General features: G+C 38.6%; 1 pseudogene; it reads right to left on the bottom strand.

The window, feature by feature from the left end:
* Window positions 1–9,331: 9,331 nt before the first annotated feature.
* LOC105526091 overlaps window positions 9,332–25,629 on the bottom strand; it is a 118,471-nt pseudogene continuing 102,173 nt past the window's right edge.

The following is a 25,629-nucleotide window of genomic DNA, read 5'->3' as shown; positions in this document are numbered from 1 at the left end:
AACTATAAGAAAATAAGATTCAAAATGTTTTTCAAATTTCTAATTTCACACACTTCAAATAATACCTGTCATCTTTTCATTAAACTTCAATCAAAGAGTCTGAAATAACACAAGCTTGCCATTATTATGAGAGCTTTTATGAATAAGGTATTTGCTCCTCAAGTAGGCTTTAGAGGAAAACATATATTTTTAATGGAAGTGTATAAACACAGACATGCTCTTTCTTTTACTTTAATCTGTCAGGCTAAGGAAAGTAATGAAATTGTAAACCTATTACTCCAATAACTGGTTTAAAACTGATTACTCAAATAGCTAGTTAAGCATATAAACTCATAGACACCCACTTCAATGCAGAAACAGTCACCTCTACTAATTTATTCTACCCAAACAACACAAAAATCTCTTTTCCTTGCTTCACACCCATCAACTAATTATGATTTTAATTTAAGGCATATATCTCTTTAAAGCGGAATAAACATTAGGGTCTTGCTGACAAGAGAAGCATAAAACCCCAATATTCCTCTGACAAATGTAACTTTTACCACCTATGGTATCCTCCAGACAGGATATATCTTGGAGAGAGATTTCTCTGGAAGATGCCATTGAGAGAACAGCTGTTGTTAATGATGCCAGTCTTTAGCATGTACAGACAAGCACACAAACTTTAAACTTACAAAAAATGTCTTCATCTATAATTGAAAATGACATATTTATCTCCACTACATCAAAAATCCTTCAAAACTTCCCATAAAGTAGGGGGAGATAGTTTCACTGTCTCCAGCAAAAAGATGTACATTTCAGGCTGCCTGAGATCATCCTGGAGACCCATTGATATGGTCTGGCTATGTCCCCACCCAAATCTCTTCTTGAATTGTAGCTCCCATAATTCCCACATGTTATGGGAGGCACCTGGTAGGAGATAACTGAATCTTGGGGGCAGTTTCCCTCATACTGTTCTTCTGGTAGTGAATAAGTCTCACGAGATCTGATGGTTTTATAAGGGGAAATCCCTTTGACTTGGCTCTCATTCTCTCTATCTTACCTGCTGCCACGTAAGGCATGCCTTTCACCTTCTGCCATGACTGTGAGGCCTCCCCAGTCACGTGAAACTGTGAGTTCATTAAACTTCTTTTTCTTTATAAATTACCCAGTCTCAGGTATATCTTTAACAACAGTGTGAAAACGGACTAATACACCCATGCTGCAGGACTGAAGGAAGAACTTCTATCAACCAAGAAAAAAGCATTTACTGAGTGCTTCTATGTGGACTACCAAGGTTTACTGAGGGCTGTCTAGAATTCTCAGTCATAAAATTCCATGCTGTGACTATTTCAAACATAGACTGGCTCCAGAGCTTCTACTAAAAATAAGACTCAGAGCTATATATGTTAAATATATATATACACACCCATATGTTACACAGTCATTGGTAAAGTGAAAATGCATGAGGGAAATCTTCTGCAGCTTTTGAAATAGTGATGTGTGTTTAGGGAGCTCTCAAACTTAGGTGTTAAACATTTCCACAGCAATTCATACTTAAAGAGAGCTTCAGATTTGTTTTTATTACCATCCTAGCATTACAGAGGAAGCTCAAATGCCCCAAGAAGAATCTGTTTCTAAGGAAACTCACCATGCACCCTTATGTAAATAACTCAGAAAGCAGGGCTGCTCATATTCCAACTGTAAATGTGCGCAGACCTGTCAAATGACTTCTAGTTCCCTCCCAACCTCGAATCTAATGCCTCCATTTCCAGCAATCAGCTGGCTGTGTAACATGTTCATTTGCTGGGTCAAATTCTCAAGCAGGGGACAATAACCCATGTCTAAGTTGCAAGAAAACAAATAATACAGGATGGAGACTTTAAAGGGATGTTCTCTGAGCCAGGGAAACAAGAAAATGGAGACAAGAGGGTATCATTTGGAAATGAATTGTTTTTGTTAATAATTGCTGAAGCTGTGTGATGGACATATGGGGTTCATTACATGACTTTTCTCTCCACTTTCTTGTATGTTTGAATGTTTCCATGATAAGTTTTTTAGTGAAGATTTTATTTTTCCAACCTCCCCACCATAATATACTGAAGGAAACAAAACACAAATACAGATGGATGGAAGGTAAGATCCTATGATGGTTAATTTTATGCATCCATATGGCTAAGCCATGGCGCCCATATATTTCGTCAATTGTTAGTCTGGATGTTTCTGTGAGAATATTATTGTAGATGAGATTAATAATTAATTCAGTGACCTCTATGCAAAGCAGATAGACCTCCATAATGTGAGTGGGCCTCATCCAATTCACTGAAGTCCTTAATGGTACAAAAACTGACCTCCCACAAGCAAGAAGGAATTGTGCAGCAGACAGTCTTCAGACTGGAAGTGCAAAATTAGCTGTTGCTTAGATCTCCAGTCTATCAGCTCAACTTGAGGATTTTACACTTGCCAGCTTCCATGATCATGTAAGCTAATTCCTTAAAATCTCTTTCTCTCTCTAAACACAACCACAAACACACACACACACACACACACACACACAATGTTGGTACTGTTTCTCTGGAAAAACTCTCCCTAATAGAGCTCCCTATAGCCATTACAGAATTTTCAGTTTGTCTGCCCAGCAAAGAGCAAGATGGTCTCAGTCCTATCTAAAGTACATCTCCCTGTCCTGTCAATTAGTCTTTTGTTAAGCCCCTACTATGTTTATAACAATCCATAATTATTTTATTTATTTGCCTCTCTACTTTTGGTTTTGTGTTTCCGTGTCTTCATCAAAAGCATGTAATTTCCAAAAGAGTAGGAACTACCTCTCTCTTTTTCACCATTTTGTTTCCAGCACTTAGCACAATGTGTGGCATGACACAGATTCACAATGAATAATGTTGAATGGATGAATAAATATTCTCAAACCAGTAATCTCTCACCTGAGTTTTTTGGAATTTGCACCCACCAAACAGGTGATGGGCCCATCTGAATTATTATAAGCCTATATATTTTTTAAAGCAAAATATAAGATTAATATCAATTCTCAATTATTTGTGCCTTAATCAAGTAACCAAAACCAGTAACTACACACTGCAATGAGATATATCAAGGCTTGTCCTGATGTTCAAATAAACTTATACAGTTCCTCAATTTTCAAATGTGTAATATCATATATTAGGTTGAACCATATGAAACTTCTTACCTACAAAAACAGCAATTTCATAGTGCAATATAATGTAACCCATAGTAGAGAAATGTATATTCTATGCAAATTAAGATAATAAAATCAGAAGAAAAAATACCTTGTAACTTAGATTGCTCACAAGTGTCCTTCCCACACTAGGGACCACCCTTCCAGTTGGCTTTTGTTTTATGTATGTCCCAGTGCAGAAGGGTGACACAATAAGTATAAAGGGGACATTTTAAGTATCCTATTATTTCAGGACAAAAAACTATAAAAGTGGAGGGCTTGGGGAATGTAGAAGATATCAGTTTTCTAAAGAGCATTCAATCCTTAATTCTAAAACAGTTAGGGATTGAAAACTCAATTCTAAAACTTATTGTGCAATTCTATAGACTGTCAAAAAGTATCCCAGTGGAATTTTTTTTTTTCTTTTTGAGACAGAGTCTCACTCTGTCACCAGGCTGGAGTGCAGTGGCGCAATCTCGACTCACTGCAACCTCTGCCTCCGGGTTCAAGCAATTCTCCTGCCTTAGCCTCCCGTGTAGCAGGGACTACAGATGCATGTCACCACGTCCAGCTAATTTTTGTATTTTTAGTAGAGACAGGGTTTCATCATGTTGGCCCGGATGATCTCAATCTCTTGACCTTGTGATCCACCCACCTTGGCCTCCCAAAGTGCTGGCATTATAGGCATGAGTCACTGAGCCTGGACAGAATTTATTTTTAATCATCTAATTAAAAAGAAAAGGAGGGGAATATGTACTTTTTTTTATTCCAAGATATTTGATTCATTTAAGATTCATCTGAGTAGGACATGCCTAAAAGGAAGTCACTGCACAGACCTGCAGGTGAAGGAACCTAGACTGTGGGTACAGGTAAAAGAAAATTCATTACTAAAGAAGGCAACAAAATGACCCAGGAAAGAAGACTATGGATTGTGCTGATTTTACATTATCCTGAAAAATGCCGTTCTCTGCCTAATTCATCAATCATACTAAATATGAAGTATGAGGAAGCTGACGATGGTTATTTACAACTATAAGATGAGCACATGGCTAAATGTCCCTCTCCATCTCAAGGAGCCAAAAATAATGATAATAATAAGACCACTGCTACATCCCTATATCAAGCTACTATACTATCTATTTTTATTTTTACATCTGTTTCAGATCCTGATTCACACCATTTTACAAAATTTGTCATTATTCTTCCTTATATGGGCATAAAAGGAAAACAGAATGTTATCCAAATCATTAAGAGGATACTGAAAGATACAGAGATGGGACAGCCAGACTCTTCTGTTTTGGCCAAATTCACCAAAAACTTCTAAAAGTCTCGAAATCTTGAATTTAAATTAAAGTTGGTTATAATTTGACAAACTTGAATAATCTTATAGAGTAGACAAATTTCCTAAATAACTATGTTTTATTCCCTGTGCAGAAGTCAGCTGCTGGTAGTGTCACAATATATATGGGGCAGTGGGGAGGAAAGCATCATGAAGGAGAAACCTTGTTTGCTCACAAGGTAGACTGAAGCAGTGAGAGAGGGAACCAGGTGGAGAAACCGCCAGATGGATACTTTGTGTGAGCAGCAGCAAAGGGGCACTGGTCCAGTGTTAACACTCTGCTCAAGCACTTCCCTTCCTGACTTAAAAGGGGAACTTAACAATAAGCCTATCCCTTTTCATCAATGGTTCTCCACGTGGCCACACCTTTAAATCACCTGGCATTCTTTTTAAAGCTGTAAGTTTGCCCTGCCACTCTCTGTTGTGATGTAATTAATTTGCAGTGAGCCTCACACTGGTAGTTTTTAAAAGCTACCCAGAATTGAGATCCTGTGTAGTTCAACTGAGGTTACAGTTAGAAAATACCCTGACTGCTAATTACAATCTATATCATAAGTGTCTGACAAGATTTTGTTATGTCTTTCTTTGTAAGAATCATTATAACCCCAGTTGGGGAGTGTGGAATACCAGTGCTAGAGGAAAATTGAGAAAAGAGAATCTTGCTTCCAATTTTCATCAACTTATTTGAAAAGACTGGAAACCACTGCCAAGTGGGGCTTCCACCTTCTTCTCCTGTTACAGTGGGCCAAATGGTAGCTCCCCAAAGATATGTCCATGTCCTAATCCCTGGAATCTATGCATGTTATATTATCTGGAAAAAAAAAAAAGAGTCTTTCATTGCACATGTTATTAAATGAAGAATCTTGGGATGAGACTAGATTCCTTGATTAACTCCAGTGACTAATGACACAGAGAAGAAGGTGATGTGAAGACAGAGGCAGAGATTGGAATGATGCAGCTACAAGCCAAAGAATGCCAAGGATGGCTGGCAGCCACAAGGAGCTAGGAGCAAGGCATGAAACAGATTCTCCCTAGAGTCTCCAGGGATTGTGGCCCTGCTGACACCTTGATTTCAGAATATGGGTCTCCAGAACTGTGCAAAAATAATTTATGTTGTTTTAAGACAATAAGTCTGTAGCTATTTGTTATGGCAGCCATAGGAAACTAATACATCCCCCAAATCCTCCATTCTCTGATTTTTCTCATCCCAGAAGTTTACTTCAAAGGTATGAAGTAGTGGATTAAGTTGGGAAGATTAGGTGGGCAGAAAAATGGGGTGATAATGGTAAGGCTTTGTGTCCCCAGCCAAATCTCATCTTGAATTGTAATCGTCATAATCCCTGTAATCCCCACGTGTCAAGGCAGAAGAAACCAGGTGGAGGTAACTGAAATATGGGGATGGTTTCCCCCATGCTGTTCTCATGATAGTGAGTGAGTATCATGAGATCTGATGGTTTCCTAAGGAGCTATCCCCCCTTTGCTTGGCACTTCTTCCTGATGCCTTGTAAAGAAGGTGCCTGCCTCCCCCTCTCCTTCTGCTATGATTAAGTTTCCTGAGATCTCTCCAGCTATGCTGAACTGAGTCAGTTAAACCTCTTTCATTTATAAATTACCCAGTTTCAGCCAGTCCTTTACAACAGTATGAAAATTGACTAATACAGTAAATTGGTACTGCCATAGGGTACTGCTATAAAGATACTTGAAAATGTGGAAGCAACTTCGGAACTGGGTAACAGGCAGAGGTTGGAACAGTTTGGAGAGTTTAGAAGAAGACAGTAAGATGTGAGAAAATTTGGAGCTTCCTAGAGACTTGTTGAATGGTTTTGACCAAAATGCTAATAATGATGTGGACAATGAAGTCCAGGCTGAGGTGATCTCAGATGGAGATGAGGAACTTCCTGGAAACTGGAGCAAAGGTCACTCTTGCTATGCTTTAGCAAAGAGACTAGCAGCCTTTTGCCCCTGCCCTAGGGCCCTAGAGATCTATGGGACTTTGAATTCGAGAGAAATTATCTGAATTTAAAACTTACGTTTAAAAGGGAAGCAGAGCATAAGTTTGGAAAATTTGCATCCTGACTATGCAATAGAAAGAAAATTTTTAAAAATTTCTGGGCAGAAATTCAAGCTGGCTGCAGAAATTTGTAGAAGTAATAACAAGCCAAATGTAAATCACAAAGACAATGGGGAAAATGTCTCCAGGACATGTCAGAGGTCCTCATGGCAGCCCTTCCCATCACAGGCTTGGAGGCCTAAGAGGACAAAATGTTTTTGTGGGACAGGCCCAGGGCCTTGCTGTTTCGTACAGTCTTGGGAGTTGGTGCCCTGCATCCCAGTCATGGTTAAAAGGGGCCAACATACAGCTCAGGGTATTGCTTCAGAGGGTACAAGCCCCAAGTCTTGATAGCTTTCATGTGTTGGGCCTGTGGGTGCACAGAAGTCAAGAATTGACGTTTGGGAATCTCTGCCTAGATTTCAGAGGATGTATGAAAATGTGTGGATGTCCAGGCAGAAGTTTGCCACAGGAGCTGAGCCCTCATGGAGAACCTCTACTCCAGAAATGAGAAAGAGAAATGTGGGGTGGAAGACCCCAGACAGGGTCTCCACTGGGGCACTACTCAATAATCTGTAAGAAGAGGGCACCTGTCCTCCAGACCCAAGAATGGGAGATTCACCAACAGCTTGCACTGTGTGCCTAGAAAAGCCACCGCCACTCAATGCCAGCCCATGAAAGTAACCAGGAGGAGGACTGTACCCTGCAGAGCCACAGGGACAGAGCTGCCAAAGACCATGGGAACCCACCTCTTGCATCAGCCTGACCTGGATGTGAGCTATGGATTCAAAGGAAATCATTTCAGAGCTTTCAGATTTGACTGCCCCACTGAATTTTGGACCTGCATGGGGCCTGTAGCCCTTCTGTTTTGGCCAATTTCTCCCATTTGGAATGGGTGTATTTACCCAATGCCTGTATCTGCACTGTATCTAGGAAGTAACTACCTTGCTTTTGATTGTACAGGCTCATAGGTGGAAGGGATTTGCCTTGTCTCAGATGAGACTTTGGACTTGGACTTTTGAGTTAATGCTGAAATGAGTTAAGACTTTGGGGGACTGTTGGGAAGGAATTATTGGTTTGAAATGTGAGAGAGACATGAGATTTGGGGGGAACCAGGGGCAGAATGATATGGTTAGGCTTTGTGTCCCCACCCAAACCTCATCTTGAATTGTAATCCTCAGAGCTAGAGGAGAAATTGTTATTGTAACCCTAAGAACCAAATAGGATCCTCATAATCCCCACATGTCAAGAGAGAAACTAGGTGGAGGTAATTGAATTACGGGGATGGTTTCTCTCATGTTGTTCTCATGATAGTGAGTGAGCTCTCACAAGACCTGATGGTTTTATAAGGCAGTCTTCCCCCTTCACTTAACACTTCTCCTTCCAGTTGCCTTGTGAAGAAGCCTCCTGCCTCCCCTTCACCTTCCACCATTAAGTTTGCTGAGGCCTCTCCAGTCATGCTGATTTGTGAGTCAATTAAACCTTTTTTCTTTATAAATTAGCGAGTCTCAGGCAGTTCCTTATAGCAGTATGAAAATGGACTGATACATGTGGCAATTAAGATGTTGGCCACTGGGGTCAGGCAATATTTAGTCTGAGTCCCAGCCTTGCCACTTAATAGCTTGACAAAAAAAGAATTCATCTCTCTCACCTCGGTTTTCTCATCTATAAAATGGAGATGATACTAGCACCTGTTTGTTGAATTGTGAGTGGGAAAGGTGCACAGATGGTCCCCAACTTACAATGGTTCAACATATGTTTTTTTGTCTTTATCTAAAATTCTCAATTTATGATGGGTTTATCTGTAATTAACCCCATTGTAAGTGGAGGAGCACCTGTACTTGAACATACTCTCACTTAAATGCAGAAATAAAATGAAAAATATTTGGTGGAGGAGCAGCTGTACTTAAACATACTCTCACCTAAATGCAGAAATAAAATGAAAAGTATTTGATAACAGCAGTCATTATGGCCCAAGCAAAAAGAATCTGGCCACAGCTGCTGGGGCAGGTCAGAAGCCCCTGCTGAATCAGAAGGTAGCTGTTTAGTTGCAGGTAGAGAGGAGAGGGTAATCTTGTGCAGGAACCAGCCAGTTGGGTCTTTCTACCAGCTGGTAGGGACAAATTGTCACATTTTAGCAACCATCCTTCTGAGCTCCAGCTAAGCACCAGCTTTGCCACAATGTACAAAACCTGTTTCCTTACTTACTCAGTGCTCTTATCTTTCTCTGGAGAATCCTCCACCTTCCCATGCTCAGTGTTGAGAAACTAAACTTAAAACTTGCCACTCAAAGTAACTCAGTCAATTTCATTTTGGATAAAGTATCAGTCTTTGGGATTTCCACTCCCACCTTCATGTTCTCTTACAGCAGGGAGCTTCTGGGCATTGGTGTGAGTTTATTTAACATGATGTGCTGTTCCTGCTGGCTCCTGCTGACTCCAGGAGAATCAACCTCTGCCTTACAGCATTCCATAGCAGGAGTATCTCTTGGTGATGACCCTAGGCAGCACAAGCTATATAATTTGCAAGACTCAGTGCAAAATGAAAATGCAGGGCCCTTGAAAATCACTAAGAATTTCAAGACTGCAACAGCACATCATCACTAAGCCAAGCACAGGGGCCCTTCTAAGTGTAGGCTTTGGGCAGTTGTGCAGTTCCATGCCCATGAAGCCAGCTCTGACTACAAAAGGCCTTGGACTGTTCATCCTCCAGCCTCCAATACAGGCCCACCTCATGGCAAGCTGCAATAACTGCTGGCAGGCACATTGACTCATTCATCTGCTATCTTCTTTGCCCCTGCTCCCATCGCCAGGGTCAGGCAGAAATTTCTAAAACAAGTGTTCGCCTGCTCACCAGAGGAACTGTAGCAGCGGCATCTTGTCAAGTTCTCTCTCCCTCCAGCACCACCAGTATATTCGCCCCACCACAGCCCCCTAGGCCCACATGGGACACCAGTGAGGCAGTCTCCTGCCACAATTCCAAAAAGAAGCACGCGGCACTCTCCTTTCCAACTCTTCCTGGGGCGTGCTGAATTCCAACCTTCTAATCGCAACTGGCCTGACTGAGTCCCACATCTGTCCTCCTTCTCAGGGTCTGGTCTAGGAAACATTTCATGGTCTCCAAACCTCTTTCCTTTCACCTTTTCAAGTCATGGTCTGCCCTTTCCAGAAGAGGAAGGGCATTCTTCTTCCCTTGCCTGCCTGGGAGGAAATGCCCTCATGTTACATTGTCTATGCTTTCTACATTGTGCCTCTTAAAATGAAGCTCTTTGTACCAACTCCTAAATTTTGCTTTTGGAATATAAAGTTTTTTTCGGGGGGGCAGCAAACAAAACACAACAACAAAAATATTCTCTCTCTCTCCCCCTCTTCTCTCAAAGCTGGGCTTCTTTTAAAAACTATTATCTCACTGTGAAATTTTTATTTTTAATCAATTTTTTATCTCAAATCTGAATGTTGGCTTTTTTGTTCCAACTGATATTCATCCTTCTCCCAAAGCAATCGTTGTCAATGAACAACACAAGAACTTTACGTAAAGAAATCAAATAATGCATGTAAAATACTTAGAATAACAATGCATATAAAATACTTGATAATAGTAATTGCTAAATAAATGATAGTTACCAATGATCATTATCTGTATTATTATTATTACTATTACCTATGTTATTAGGAAAACACCATTCCAGTTTCTTTGTCCCCTTGCCTAAATCCAGGCAGAATGACGTCTGTAAATTCTTTAAACTTTAAAATATATATAGCCTAAAGGAAAGCAAGGTATTTTTGTCAAGCAAATCATTTTGCATAGTAGGTTTGGAAAATAAACATCCACTCTTGCCTCTCTGGTGTTACCACATAATCAAAAAGAATTATTTTATTCTTCAGAACATCACATATATTAGATTAAAATGATTAATTCAGTTTCTGATATTCTATCATTTTTTGATCAACAAAAATGGCAATCTCATACGGTTTAATCTAAGAGTAGGATGGTCTCATTTTTATTAGTTCTCTTCCATTCATAGACTGAAAGCTAGAGAAGAAGTTGCTATGGTAACCCGAAGAACTGAACAGAATCACAGAATGAGAATGGGAGAAGCCTAGTCCAGACTCATCAATCTGCAAATGAGGACTTAAGGCTCAGAGAGGTGAAGTGAGTTTCCCAAAATATCGTGGCCAATTAGTGGCAAAACTAAGCTCTGTCTGTCTGTACTGGGCTTCTTCCCACCACACCAGGCTGCCTGCCTCCCTTCTTTATGTTTGTCAAAATATGTTAAGAACATCCCAACTTCACTGAGAAATCAGTACTCTGAGGATAATTAAGGCAAATATCAAAGGTTAGACACAATCTGGGGTAGAAGCATGTTTTTCAAAAGCTTTTGATAACAATAATTAAACTTGTAAAAGGAGAAATGTCAAAGTGAAGGTGTTTGCTTTTTAGACATTATAATTTGGGGATGCTCCTGAAGAAACTATTTTTAAAGCTCCCTTTACATGACCCCACTCTGAATTTGAGACATGTATTTTTCAGTGTTTCCTGAGCGAACAGCTTTTGTTCATGCTTTATTGTTATTGTTTCAACATTCTTAAAACCTCAACTTATTTGCAAGTATAATTCATAATTGTCTCTAAAATATTCAGATAAAATGTCAAACAAGACAAAAAGGAAATATTTTAAATAGTTCTAACTTCAGTTCCTCATACCCATTATAGTTTGCAAAGGAGAAAACATCACCAACTTTAACCTCCCAATTTAAGTAATGAATACAATTCATGAATGTGTAATGTCATTCCTAGCAGCCATCACTGTGACTTGCTATTGCTGTTGCATTGCTATAGGCACTATGCTGGTATCTCTACAGAATTAATTAATTTAATCTAGGTTGACCCTATGAGAGATGTACTGATAATCCCAATATGCAAACAAGGAAACTGAAGTTCACAATGGTTCCATAATTTGCCAAGGTCACATAATGAGTGACAGCCAGCTGCCGAAGGAAGAGAAACAGAATCATGATGAATCCTACCTTCATACAGACATCTGTTCATCTCACTCACCTATGTCCCAGCTGGGACAGTGGTGTCTAAATCATTCGTAAGTCCCAGCTTTTGCATGGCAAGCTCTATTTAAAATATTCCATTCTATTTTCAGAGTAAGTCATATGTCCCATGGGAAGTTCAAAAAATAAGGCCACTGCAACAGCAGGAATGCCAAAGCAATTGCCAAATCTGCAATTTACACCTCTCTCATTATTATTATCTCACATAGAGATTTAAAAATATGTCCTCACACTCTTTGATACTCTTCCCCTCAAAAAGTAGAACTGAATTTCCCAAACTTTGAGCTTAAGCTGTGCTCAGAGAACAAACACAATGTGATAAAAGTGACATTGTAAGACTTCCCATGCTAGGGCATAAAAAGAGTGGTGGCTCCTCCTTGCTTTCTTATGGATCTCTCCCTCCAGGGAAAGCCAGCTGCCACATCATAAAGCACTCAAGTAGCCTTGTGGAGGGTTCCACATGGATCTGATCTGAGGCCTTTTGCCATCCTGGAGGGGACTCTGACAGCCACAGTCTAGCCTTCAAATGACATTCTAACTGAAGCCTTCAGATGACATTCTAACTGCAGCCTTCAGATGACATTCTAACTGGAACCTTCAGATGACATTCTAACTGCAGCCTTACAACAGATCCTGATCTAGAATAACCCAGCTAAGCCACTCCTCAATTTCTGAACTTCAAGAACTGTTAGATAATGAATTTTTATTGTTTTAAGTTACTAAGTTTTGGGATAATTTGTTATAAGCAATAGATAAATGCCTTTATTCCTACATTATGCCTTTCTTATAACAAGGCAAAAAAACTGAACTATCCATGGCTACAAAAGCTGCCATATCAGTAAGCCAAATATTCCCCTTGATCCAGGCATACTTAGAACACACCAAGAACATAGGATACCTGGAGGGTACTCTCCTCAAGACCTTCCCTTCACTCGAAAAAAATGTAAGGTTGCTCCTTGACCAGGTATGTCATGCCCCATACCTTGTGGGGTATGGAAAAGGAGAGTAATAATCAGACTGATAAAAAAAAAACAGCAAAGTTATTATCTGTAAGATAAGAGTACTCTCTTTAAATGCCCCACATCTGTGTGATAACCATCCCTCTGTGAGAACATCCTGTATCACAAAGTTCCATGCTTCAGCAATTGAAAATAGAATATGTCCTTTAAGAGCAGGAAGCCAATTACTTCTTCAAGTGTGTTATTTTTCCCTCATCAAATTGAAGGCAGTGAGTAAATGACACAGTATACTCAGTGAGCTTAAAGAGTAAAAACCTCCCTTTGGAAAAGTGACCATTGCCATACAAGGTGGGACACCGTCCTGAGCACTGAAAAATCTCAAAAACAGCTAACAAGGGAAATGTCAATGTTGTTCTAACATCATGAGACTAAAATGCATTAAGGCTCTTGTCAAACAGAACACATATTTTTTCTTCAAGCATTCATCAGAGGAAAACTCAACACAGACTTCTAAAGAGCTAAGAAAATGGGAAGTGGTGGTCAGAGCCTCTTCCCATCTGCTCCTCGAACTCTAAGGAGAACATTACTTTCATAAAGATAATGTACTCTTTAGTAAAGTCAATTCATCATGTCCACCCTGACCCACACCACAGCAAGTTGCCAAGCCCAGGAGAATCTGAAGCGTAATGCTTACCCAGCCCCTTGCGAATCCCAGTCTTGTCTTTAGATTGCTTTCTTTTCCCTCGATGCTCCAGGAAAGGAAGGCCTCCTATCGTTTCGAAACACAGCTTCTTGTTGATGAAGAGGAAGAGGACGGCCAGAAGAACAATAAAGACCCCAACAGCAGACAAGAAGCCAATGGCTTCAGGAGTGACTGGCGAGAGAACACAAAGAAAAAAATATTATCACAATGAGAGTGACCTAAGTTTTGGTTCTAACAAATTATGATCAATGCTATTCAGAATCTTTATTAATGAGAAATGACAAATACTCTACAAATCCTGACTCTGGCTGACATCCCCCAAGACTGTGTACAGGGGAAAGGAAAAGGACTGTTGGCCAGTACATCCTGCGATGCTGGCTCCTTAGATGAGACACATCTATACCTTTGAATGTGTACTTTCTTCTACCTGGAGTACAACTCTTCTTGCTCCTGTCCTCAGCCCAATATTCAACTTCAAACACACAATAAAGAGAGAGTTCAATCAAATGGGTTTAGCTGGACATGGTTGACCAGTGTTATAAAAGCAAGTCTCCAAAAATGCATCTGCCTAAAGCTTACACAATCATCACTTGAGACAAATTTTCAGATAGATATTTCCATCAATATTGGCAATTGGAGGAAAAGTCATTTCCTGGATACATTTTGCAAATCCAACTGTGCAATTTGATCATGGTTATCAACAGCAATAAGAAAATTAATAATTCATGCCATCCATGTAAGAAATTCAAATTATAATTTTGACTGCTAATATTTTAGAATTTTGGAAGATGACATTCCATTTCCTCCTTCCCCTCCTCCTCCTCAGTATCGAAAAACTCGGCCCTTTAACTGACCTGGCTAAGGTCAGTATGCCTCAAAGAGTCCCAGCCATTGCATTCAGCTGTGAGCATATATAACAGGGAGACCAGAGGAGCTAGTTTGGGATTTAGAGAAGAATCCTCTAAGGAAGTGACATTTGAGCCAAAGTAACATTCAGTAAAGACATCCAGAAATTAACTTGTATAAAGGGTTAGATTACAGAACAAATGTCATTAAGAATGATTCAAGGGAATTGGGTATATGTGAATATGCTTATGAAAATGAATCTCCTAAGAGCAGCTTTAATCATTGGGCAGGTTTAATATATGATTTAATAATACAAATAACACAAAGTCTTAATAATATGAAGGGATAATACTCACCTAACCTTACTATCCAGATAGAGAAAAGATGAATCAAACCAATCCCAACACCTTGAAAAGATAAAGAAATAAATGATACTGCCTTACTGATTCAACCTAGTGGCAAGCCAATATAAGAACGAACAAAACAAAACAAAAATAGCAGGCAAGATAATAACTTTACAGTCTGCAAAATAATAACAGTGCCTGCTATCAAAATCAACACACACCATGAAAAATAAAGTATGTGCATATTGATTATGCCCCCTCCCTTCAGAGGAGTACCCTGTAGTAGTAGTTATAGGCAAGGGATCAGCAGTCACAGTGCTTGGTTGAAATGACACTACCACTTACAATCTGTGTGGCTTTCCACAAATTATTTAACCTCTTTGTGCTTCAGTGAGCTAAACTATAAAAGGAGAAAATAAACACGGCTACATCAAAGGTTAACAGAGGTAACACAAGGAAAGTAATCAGTGTGGCACTTGACAGAGTCCTTAAACAGGAGTAAACCATCTTTCTCATCACCAACTTTCCAGAGCTACTAAAATATCTAGGAATGATCAAATATGGGATGGATCAGCTGCTTTGTACTCAGTCTGAGCTCTGGATCTCATCCTCCTCCCCTCTCTAGCTTTTTGCCTTTCACTTCTGTGTTGTCAGCCACTCTTCCTTGTGGATGCTGTGTCTTCTCATTTGCATGAGAAATGCACCAGGTGTCTCCCATCCTTTAAAATTCCCTCCTCACCACCACATGCTCTTCAACCACACCCCTTTATCTTCTTCTTTCCACAATCAACCATCTTCAAAGTATTTTCTACACTCATCACCATTTTTTTTTTCTGAGACAGAGCCTTACCCCATCACACAGGCTAGAGTGCAATGGCGCGATGCTGGCTCACTACAACCTCCGCCTCCCAAGTTTAAGCGATTCTCATGCCTCAGCCTCTTGAGTAGCTGGGATTTCAGGTGTGCGCCACCACACCCAGCTAATTTTTGTATTTTTAGTAGAGATGGGGTTTTGGTATGTTGCCCAGGCTGGTCTTGAACTCCTGACCTTAAGTGATCTGCCTGCCTCAGCCTCCCAAAGTGCTGGGATTGCAGGCGTGAGCCACCGCACTCAGTCTCATCTCCACTTTCTTACCTCTAAAGTTGCTGGTACTCTATACCTAGATTCCCACTGACCTCCTTGTTTCTAGCCTTGTCCCCTCAAGTCCATTCTCCACACAATAACCAGAACAATCATTCTGAAATGTATAAGTCATTTCATTTGTAAGTTTGTTCAATTGCCCTTCTAAAGCCTTCTGTAGCAGGTTGCGCTGTGTGGCCTCAAGGACATATGTTCACTATGAGTCTCAGAAGGTGACCCTATTTGGAATAAAGGTCTTTGAAGATGTAATTAGAGTAAGGATTTTGAAATGAGTTCATCCTAGATTAGGGTGGTACCTAAATTCAATGATGAGTGTCCTTATGAGACAGCAAAAAAAGAAGGCACAGAGAGATGAAAGCCACGTGAAGCCCAGGGCAGAGATTAGAGTTACAAAACCTCAAGTTAAGGAGTGTGAAGGGTGGCCAGCAGTCACCAGAAGCTAGGAGACAGGCACAGAACAGATTCTCCCTCAGAGCCTCCAGGGAACCAACCTACCAACACCTTGATTTTGAACTGCTGGCCTCCAAAACTGTGAGAGTAGATTTGTGTTGTCTTAAGTCACCAAGTTTATGGTAATTTGTTGCAATAACAACCCTAGGAAACTAATGCACCATACGATGGCGTCCCATTACCCAGAGGACAAAATCTGAATTCCCTAACTCAATTTACAAGGCCCTTCATGACCTGGATACTGATTCCAGCCTTTATTGCTCATCACTCCCCAACATCAAACTCTTGGTTGTTGCTGTGTTCACCTATTTCTGGTTCCCCAAACGTACGTCACACCTCCAGATCTTTGCATATTTCAACTCCCTGGGACAACTGCTCCTCTGGCTAATCTGATACCATGCTTCCTTTGAAAACTTTTCTTGTTCTTCTAGCCAAAGCTGGATGCTTCTACAGTGTGTTGCCACCTACCAAGCCCTTGACAGTTTCTTCAACCAATTTCAAATGTTAAATTTTAAATTTCATAAGAACAGGAACTATGCCTGAGTTACTCACTGTACTCTCAGCAGCTAGCATAAGGTAAGCATTCAATAGATAATTTGTTGCCTGAATAAATGTTGGAACTCTTCTATGTTACAACACATTGGCCAATGTGCCTATCAGTGAAAACTCCTGGAAAGATATACCTCAAGGGTGTCAGTAAAACTACCAGCATAGGATATGATTTACATTAATATAGGTCTTAGGAAAAACAGGATTCATGTATAAGCAGAAACATCTGCATCTTATAATGTCATTAATTAATGAAACTAAATTTTTATTTTTGAATAAAGGATTTTTTCCATCATAAAAGCTGCATGAAACTCATTACATAAAATCTGCAAAATATGGAAAAAGATAAAACAACTCACTACTAAGATTTTATGTGCTTCCCTTCAGTCACTTTAGCTACTTAGCAAATATAAAATTGTAAATACTTCACTGTTTGGGCTTATAAATATTTGTATTCATTAAAAAGTTTTAATTATTTTTAAACAAGTTAAAGAAAAAATAAGTAATTCATGCATAGAGTAGAATGTTTGGAAAATATTAGAAAATATAAAAATGATGATAATGTTCAATCTTATCACCTGTCACTTAACATTTTAGCTTGATAAATAATTTTTTCTTGACTTTATTTTATCATAATTGAGATACCAATTCATATGCTTATATTAATGAATTTAATGTAAAAACATTCACAGATTGAAGGTAATATGAAAAGATTATTCAATATAATCTCCAAAGACAAGAAAAAGTGTAGAAAATGGCCCCTATGTTACTCAAAATAACTCTGCTTTTTTGGAGAAGAAACATTTTTGTTAATAACAATTCTTGTAGTAATGGCTTAACTATGGATGAGCATAAAATTTTTAGGTAAGTCCCAATATTTTTTTCTTCCCAAAATTATACAGACATTGCTCCATTACCTTTTAGCCTTAACGCTCCATAAATAAGTATGATGATGCAGCTTACTTTTCATTACTATATGGGCAACAGAATTTTTCAGTCTGTATGCTACTAGAACATTTTCCTTTATAACACAAAAATTTTACCAGAATGTATTTTTCTGTGAGTCTCTTTTGTTCATTTTTCCTGGAAGCCAGATTTCATCACATATCCATGGTTTGTTTTATGTTTTTGTTTTTTTCCAAGCTTAGGAGAACTTTCTTCACTTATGTCTTCGATAATTTCTTCTATTTCAACTGCGCTTGTTCCATCTTAAACTACATTACTATTTCTTCAGCTACAAACTTACATTTTTCTCTATTTGTTTTTTCCTCTACAATCTGACAGATCTTAAACATTCCCTACACATTTTCACTAAGTTAAAGAAGTTAAAACATGCTTACAACCACTCTGCCATATGCACTATTATGACCTTTGAATATCTGAGTCAGAGACAAACAGTGAAGATATGGTCTTTCTCCATCTTTCCAGGTTGGGGCAGGGGTGAGGGATGGGGAGCATTAGAAATAAGTTCAAGTCTAGCTAAGGAGAGAGAAAGCTTAGTTCAGTTAGAGAAAGGTTAGAGAAAGGCAAGTTTGGTTATTTCAAAAGAGTTCATCATGTTTCTTCCAGAATCTATTAATTTCAATTTCATCTTTTTCTGTGCTTATGAGTACTTAGCGAGAAGTCTAAAGACATGCATGAAGGACCGTTAGCCATAGGTATGTTAAACTGTAGATTAGATTATGTGCTTTCCAAATAAGTAGAGTGTCATAGAAATGACTCAGAAGGTGGCAACACAAGAGTTACATGATTGCCTAATCAGGGTTGCACAAAAAGTGCCCTGTTTAGACATGTTTAAAATTCCAAATATAACTCAGCAATTCCACTCCTAGGTATGCACCCAAGAGAACTGAAAATGCAGTCATATCTTGGATATAGTGTAGGTTTAGCTCCAGACCATCACAATAAAGCAAATATCACAATAAAGCAAGTCACACAATTTTTTTGTTTCCCAGTGCACATAAAAGTTATGTTTACACTCTACTGTAGTCTCTTAAATGTGCGATAGCAGGATGTCTTTAAAAAACCATGTATGTACCTTAATTAAAAATACTTTATTGCTAAAATCACTGATCCCTCAGTGAAACATAATCTTTTTGTTTATGGAGGATGTTGTCTCAATGTTGGCGGTTGAATGATCAGGGCAGGTGGTTGCTGAAGGTTGGGGTGGCTCTTATCTTAAATAAGAACAATGAAGTTTGCCTCATTGATTGACTCTTCCTTTCATGAAAGATTTCTCTGTAGCATATGATGCTGTTTGAGAGCATTTTATCCACAGCAGAACTTCTTTCAAAATCCTCTCAAACTCTTCCACTGCTATATCAACTAAGTTTATGCAGCATCCTAAATCCTTTGTTGTCATTTCAACAACATTCACAGGATCTTCACTAGGAGTAGATTCTATCTCAAAAAACCACTTTCTCTGCTCATCTATAAGAAAGCCACTTTTCATCTGTTCAAGTTTGAGCATGAGATTGCAACAATTCAGTCATGTCATTAGGCCCCACTTCTAATTCTAGTGTGCTATTTCCATCACATTTGCAGTTACTTCTTCCACTGAATTCTTGAGCCCCACAAAGTCATCCAGGAGGGTTAGAATCAACTTCATCCAAACTCCTGTTAATATTGGTATTTTGCCCTCCCAGGAATCATAAATGTCCTTAATAGCATCTAGAATGGTGAACCTTTCCAAATGTCTTCAATTTACTTTGCCCATATGAGTCAGAGGAATCACTATCTAGGGAAGCTATAGCCTTGCAAAACATATTTCTTAAATAATGAGCTTGAAAGTTGAACTTACTCCTTGATCCACTGGCTGCAGAACGGATGTTGTGTTAGCAGGCATGTAAACGTTTGTCTCCTTGTACATCTCCCTCAGAGCTCTTGCATAACCAGGTGCATTGTCAATGAGCAGTAATATTTTGAAAGGAGTCTCCTTTTTCTGAGCAGTGAGTCTCAACAGTGGGCTTACAATATTCAGTAAACCATTCTATAAACAGATGTGCTATCATCCAGACTTTGTTTTCCATTTCTAAAACACAGGAAGATTAGACTGAGCATGATTCTTAAGGCTCTTGGACTCTTTGGAATGGTCAATGAGCATTGACTTGAAGTCATCAGCTACATTAGCCCTTACTAAGAGGGTCAGTTTGTCCTTTGAAGCCAGGCATTGACATCTCCTCTCTAGCTATGAAAATCCTGGATGGCCTCTTCTTCCAATAGAAGACTGTTTGGTCTACATTGAAGATGTGATCTTAGGTAGAACATCTGTTTAACTTGCTGCTGCTACATCAGCACTTGCTGCTTCACCTTGCACTTTTATGTAATGGGGATGACTTTTTTCCTTGAATCTTATGAACCAACCTCTTCTGGCTTCAAGCTTTTCTTCTGCAACTTCCTGACTTCTCTCAGCCTTGACAGAATTAAAGAGAGTTGGGGTTTTACTCTGGATTAGGCATTGCCTTAAGGGAATGCTATAACTGGTTTGATTTTCTATGCAGACCACTAAAACCTTCTCCATGTCAGCAATTAAGGCTGTTTTGCTTCCTTATCATTTGTGTGTTCACTGGAGTAGCACTTTTAATTTTCTTTTAAGACTTTTCCTTTGCATTCACAACTAAGCTAGCTGTTTGGTACAAGAGATCTAGCTTTTGGTTTATCTCAGCTTTGGACATATCTTGCTCATGAAGTATAACAATTTTTAGCTTTTGATTTAAACTGAGAGACTCTTGCTTCCACTTGAACACTTAGAGGCCATTGGAGGGTTGTTAATTGGCCTAATTTTAATATTGTTGTGTCTCAAGGAATAGGAAGGCCTGAGGGAAAGGGAGAGAGATGGAGGAACAACTAGTTGGTGGGGCAGTCAGAACCTACACAATATTTATCGATTAAGTTCACCATCTTCCATGGACACTATTGCAGCTCTAGAAACTGACCCTGAGGAAATGGAGATACATAAACTGCTTGAAAAATACATGAAAATAACCATCTTTAAAAATCTCAGTGAGTTATAAGAAAACACAAAATAGACTAATGAAATCAGGAAAACAATATGTGAGCAAAATGAGAAGTACAATTAAGAAATAGAAGCCACAAGAAAGAAAGAACCAAACACAAATACTGGAATTGAAGATACAATGTCTGAAGTGAAGAGAGAGCTTCAACTTAATCAAGCAGAATAAAGAATGAGTGAACTCAAAGACAAACCATTTGAAATTATCCAGTCAGAGGAAACAGAAAGAAAAGAATGAAAAGAATAAAGAAAGTCTACAAGACTCATGAGACACTCTCAGGTGAACAAATACATACATTATGGAAGTCCAAAAAGGAGAATATAGAAAGGGGCAAAAAGCATATTTAAGGAAATAATCACCAAAACTTCCTAAATACTGGGAGGAATATAGACATCCAGATTCATGAATCTCAAAACTCTCTACATTGAACACAAAAAGATCTATACTGAGACACATTAGAATTAAATTGCCAGAAGTCCGAGAGAAAGAATTTTGAAAGAATCAAGAGAAAAGCCACATGTCACATTCAAGAGACCCCCAAACAGACTATCAGTTAATTTCCCAGCAGAAGCCTTGCAGAACAGAAGACAATGGATGATATAAGTACTGGGAGAAAAACTACAAAACAAAATATTTACCTGGCAAAACTGTCTTTTTTTTTTTTTTTAACTTTTAAGTTCAGGGGTATATGTGCAGGTTTGTTATATAGGTAAATTGCATGTCACAGAGGTTTGGTGTACAGATTACTTCATCACCCAGGTAATAAGCATAGTATCCAATACGTAGTTTTTCAAATCTCACCCTCCTCCCATTCTTCTCCATCCTCAAGTAGGCCCTGGTGTCTGTTGTTCCCTTCTTTATGTCCATATGCTCTCAATGTTTAGCTCCCACTTACAAGTGAGAACATTTGTTATTTGGTTTTCTGTCCCTGGGTTAGTTTACTTAGCATAATGACCTCCAGCTCCATCCATGTTGCTGCAAAGGACATAATCTCATTCTTTTTATGGCTGTGTAGTATTCCACAGTATATATGTACCACATTTTCTTTATCAAGGCTATCACTGGTGGGCATTTAGGTTGATTCCATGACTTTGCTATTGTGAATGGTGCTGCAATGGACATACACATGCACGTACCTTTATGGTAGAATAATTTATATTCCTTTGGCTATATACTCACTAATGGGATTGGTGGGTTGAATGGTAATTCTGTTTTAAGTTCTTTCAGAAATCACTAACCTGCTTTCCACAATAGCTAAACTAATTTACATTCCCACCAGCAGTGTATAAGTGTTCACTTTTCTCTACAACCTTGCCAGCATCTGTTATTTTTTGACTTTTTAATAATATTCACTGTGACTGGTATAAGATGATGTCACTTTGTGGTTTTGATTTGCATTTATATAATGATTAATGATATTGAGCATTTTTTCACATACTTGTTGGCCACATGCATGTCTTTTGAAAAGTGTCTGCTCATGTACTGTGCCCACTCTTTAATGGGGTTGCTCATTTTTCCTTGTAAATTTTTTTAAGTTTCTTATAGATTCTGAATATTAGACCTTTGTTGGATGGATAGTTTGTAAATAGTTTTCTCCCATTCTGTAGGTTGTTAGTTTACTCTGTCGATAGTTTCCTTTGCTGTGCAGAAGCTCTTTCATTTAATTAGGTCCTATGTGTCAATTTTTGTCATGGTTGCAATTGCTTTTGGCATCTTTGTCATAAAATCTTTACCAGGATTGATGTCCAGAATGGTATTTCCTAGGTTACCTTCCAGGGTTTTTATAGTTTTAGGTTTTACATTTAAGTCTTTAATCAATCTTGAGTTAACTTTTTGCATATGGTGTAAGGAAGGTGTCCAGTTTTAATTTTCTGTATATGGCTAGCCAATTATCCCAGCACCATTTATTGAATAGGCAGTCTTTTCCTCATTGCTTGTTTTTGTTGACTTTGCCAAAGATCAGATGATTGTAGGTGTGTGGCATTACTTCTAGGCTCTCTATTCTGTTCCATTGATCTATGTCTCTGCTTCTGTGCCAATACCATGCTGTTTTGGTTACTGTAGCCTTGTAGGATATTTTGAAATCAAGTAATGTGATAACTCCCAGCTCTATTCCAACATCATACTGAATGGGCAAAAGCTGGAAGCATTCCCCTTGAAAACCAGCACAAGATAAGGATGGCCTCTCTCATCACTTCTACTCAACATAGTATTGGAAGTCATGGCCAGAGCAATCAGGCAAGAGAAAGAAAAAAAAAGCATTCAAATAGGAGGAGAGGAAGTCAAACTATCCATGTTTGCAGATGATATTATTCTATACCTTAAAATATCCCATAGTCTCTGCCCAAAAGCTCCTTGATCTGATAAACAACTTTAGCCAAGTTTCAGGATACAAAATAAATGTATGAAAATACTGGCATCCCTATACACCAATAACATCCAAGCTGAAAGACAATCAAGAACACAATCCCATTCATAATAGCCACAAAAAGAATAAAATACCTCAGAATACAGCTAACCAGGAAAGTGAAGGATCTCTACAATGAGAATTACAAAACACTGCTCATAGAAATTAGAGATGACACAAACAAACAGGAAAACATTCCACACTCACAGGTAGGAAGAATCAATATTTTTTAAATGGCCACACTGCCCAAAGCAATTTATAGATTCAATGCTACTTCTCCAGTGACATTCTTCACAGAATTAGAAAAAACTACTTTAAAATTCATATGCAAACAAAAAAGACCCTGAATGAAGAAGGCAATCCTAAGCAAAAAAAAAAAAAAAAAAACACTGTTCTTTAAGAATGAAAAAGATATAAAGACTTTCCCAAATAAAAACTGAGTTAGGAAAGCCAAGGTAGGCAGATTACTTGAGCACAGGAGTTCGAGACCAGCCTGGGCAACATGGACACCATCTCTACAAAAAAATTTATAAGTTAGTCAGGCATGGCGGCGTACACATGTAGTCTCAGTTATTATACTTGGGAGGCTAAGGTGGGAGGATCACCTGAGCCTGGGAGGTCAAGGCTGCAGTGAACCTGCGATTGCACCACTACACTCCAGCCTAGGCAACAGAGTGAAAAGTGAAACCCTGTCCCAACAGCCCCCCCAAAAAAACTAAAGTAGTGCATCACCATTAGACCCGCCTTACAAGAAGTACTCAAGAGAATTCTTCAAGTGGAGATGAAAAGATGCTAAAGAACACAAAAGCATGTTAAAATATAAAACTCACTACTAAAGGCAAACATAAAGATAAACACAGAATACTGTGCTACTGTAGTGGCAGTGTGTAAATCTCATTTAACACCAGAATGTAAATTAAAGGAAAAGATAATAAGAGTAACTATAACCACAGAAATTTGTTAATAGAAGCATAACATAGCAAGAAACAAAATATGACATCAGTTGCACAAAGCATTGGGGGAAGACATAAAGCGCAGAATTTGTGTATGTGATTGAAGTTATCAGCTTAAAATACACTGCTATAACTATAAAGTGTTCAATGTAAACTCCATAACAAAAAACTACAGTAGATGCACACAAGGTACAAAAATTAATCAAAGCATACCACTATAAAAAAATCAAAACACAAAGAAAGATGCTAAGAGAAAAAGAGAGGAAGAAGAGAACTACAAAAGAGACAGAAAACAATTAACAACATGGCAATAGTAAGTCCTTATCTATCAATAATTCCATTAAACATAAGTGAACTAAAAGTTACAATTAAAAGATATAGAATGGCTGAATAGATTAAAACAAAAAACAAGACCTAACTATATGCCATATACAAAAGAGTCACCTTACATTTAAGGACACACATAGGCTGAAAATGAATAGGGTGGATAAAGATATTCCATGTAAATGGTAACCAAAGACAGCAAAAGTGGCTATACTCATATTAGACAAAAAGAACACTAAGACAAAAACAGTCACAAGAGACAAAGAAGATCATTTCATAACGACAAAAGGGTCAATTCTACAGGGATCTATAACAACTATAAATATATATGCTCCAAACATGAAAACACCTGAAATATAAAACAAACATTGACAAATCGGAAGTGAAAAATAGGTAGCAATGCAATATAATAGAAGATGTCAATATCCTACTCTCCATAATATATAGACCATCTAGACAAAAAAACATCAATAAAGAGCAGAACTAAATAACACTACAGGCCAAATGGATCTAACATATACATACAGAACATTCCACCCAATAGCAGCAGAGTAATCATTCTTCTCAATTACACACAGAACATTATCCAGCATGGATAACATGCTAAGTCACAAAACAATTCTTAACAAACTTAAGGCCGGGCGTGGTGGCTCAAGCCTGTAATCCCAGCACTTTGGGAGGCCGAGACGGGCGGATCACGAGGTCAGGAGATCGAGACCATCCTGGCTAACACAGTGAAACCACATCTCTAATAAAAAATACAAAAAAAAAAACTAGCCAGGCGAGGTGGCCAGTGCCTGTAGTCCCAGCTACTCGGGAAGGCTGAGGCAGGAGAATGGCGTGAACCTGGGAGGCGGAGCTTGCAGTGAGCTGAGATCCGGCCACTGCACTCCAGCCTGGGTGGCAGAGCGAGACTCTGTCTCAAAACAAAAAAAAAAAAAAAAAAAAACTTAAGAAGACTGAAATCATTACAAATATATTTTTCAGTCACAATGAAATGAAATGGAAATAACAGAAAAAATGGGAAATTCACAAACACATGGAAATTAAATAACACAAACAATTATGAGGTCAAAGAACGAATCAAAAAGTAAATTAATATTTATCAAGACACAAAAAACACAACATACCAAATCATATGTGACTCAGAAAGCACTACTAGAAGAGAAGTTTAAAGCAATAAATACATACATTGGAGGGCGGAGCAAGATGGCCAAATAGGAACAGCTCCAGTCTCCAACTCCCAGTGAGAGCGACACAGAAGACCAGTGATTTCTGCATTTTCAACTGAGGTACTGGGGTCATCTCACTAAGGAGTGC

Source organism: Colobus angolensis, unplaced genomic scaffold (assembly GCF_000951035.1).
Source record: "Colobus angolensis palliatus isolate OR3802 unplaced genomic scaffold, Cang.pa_1.0 Scaffold57, whole genome shotgun sequence".
Classification (NCBI taxonomy): Eukaryota; Metazoa; Chordata; class Mammalia; order Primates; family Cercopithecidae; genus Colobus; species Colobus angolensis.
The sequence above is the reverse complement of the archived record's forward strand: the minus strand, read 5'-3'. Positions and strand labels throughout refer to the sequence as shown.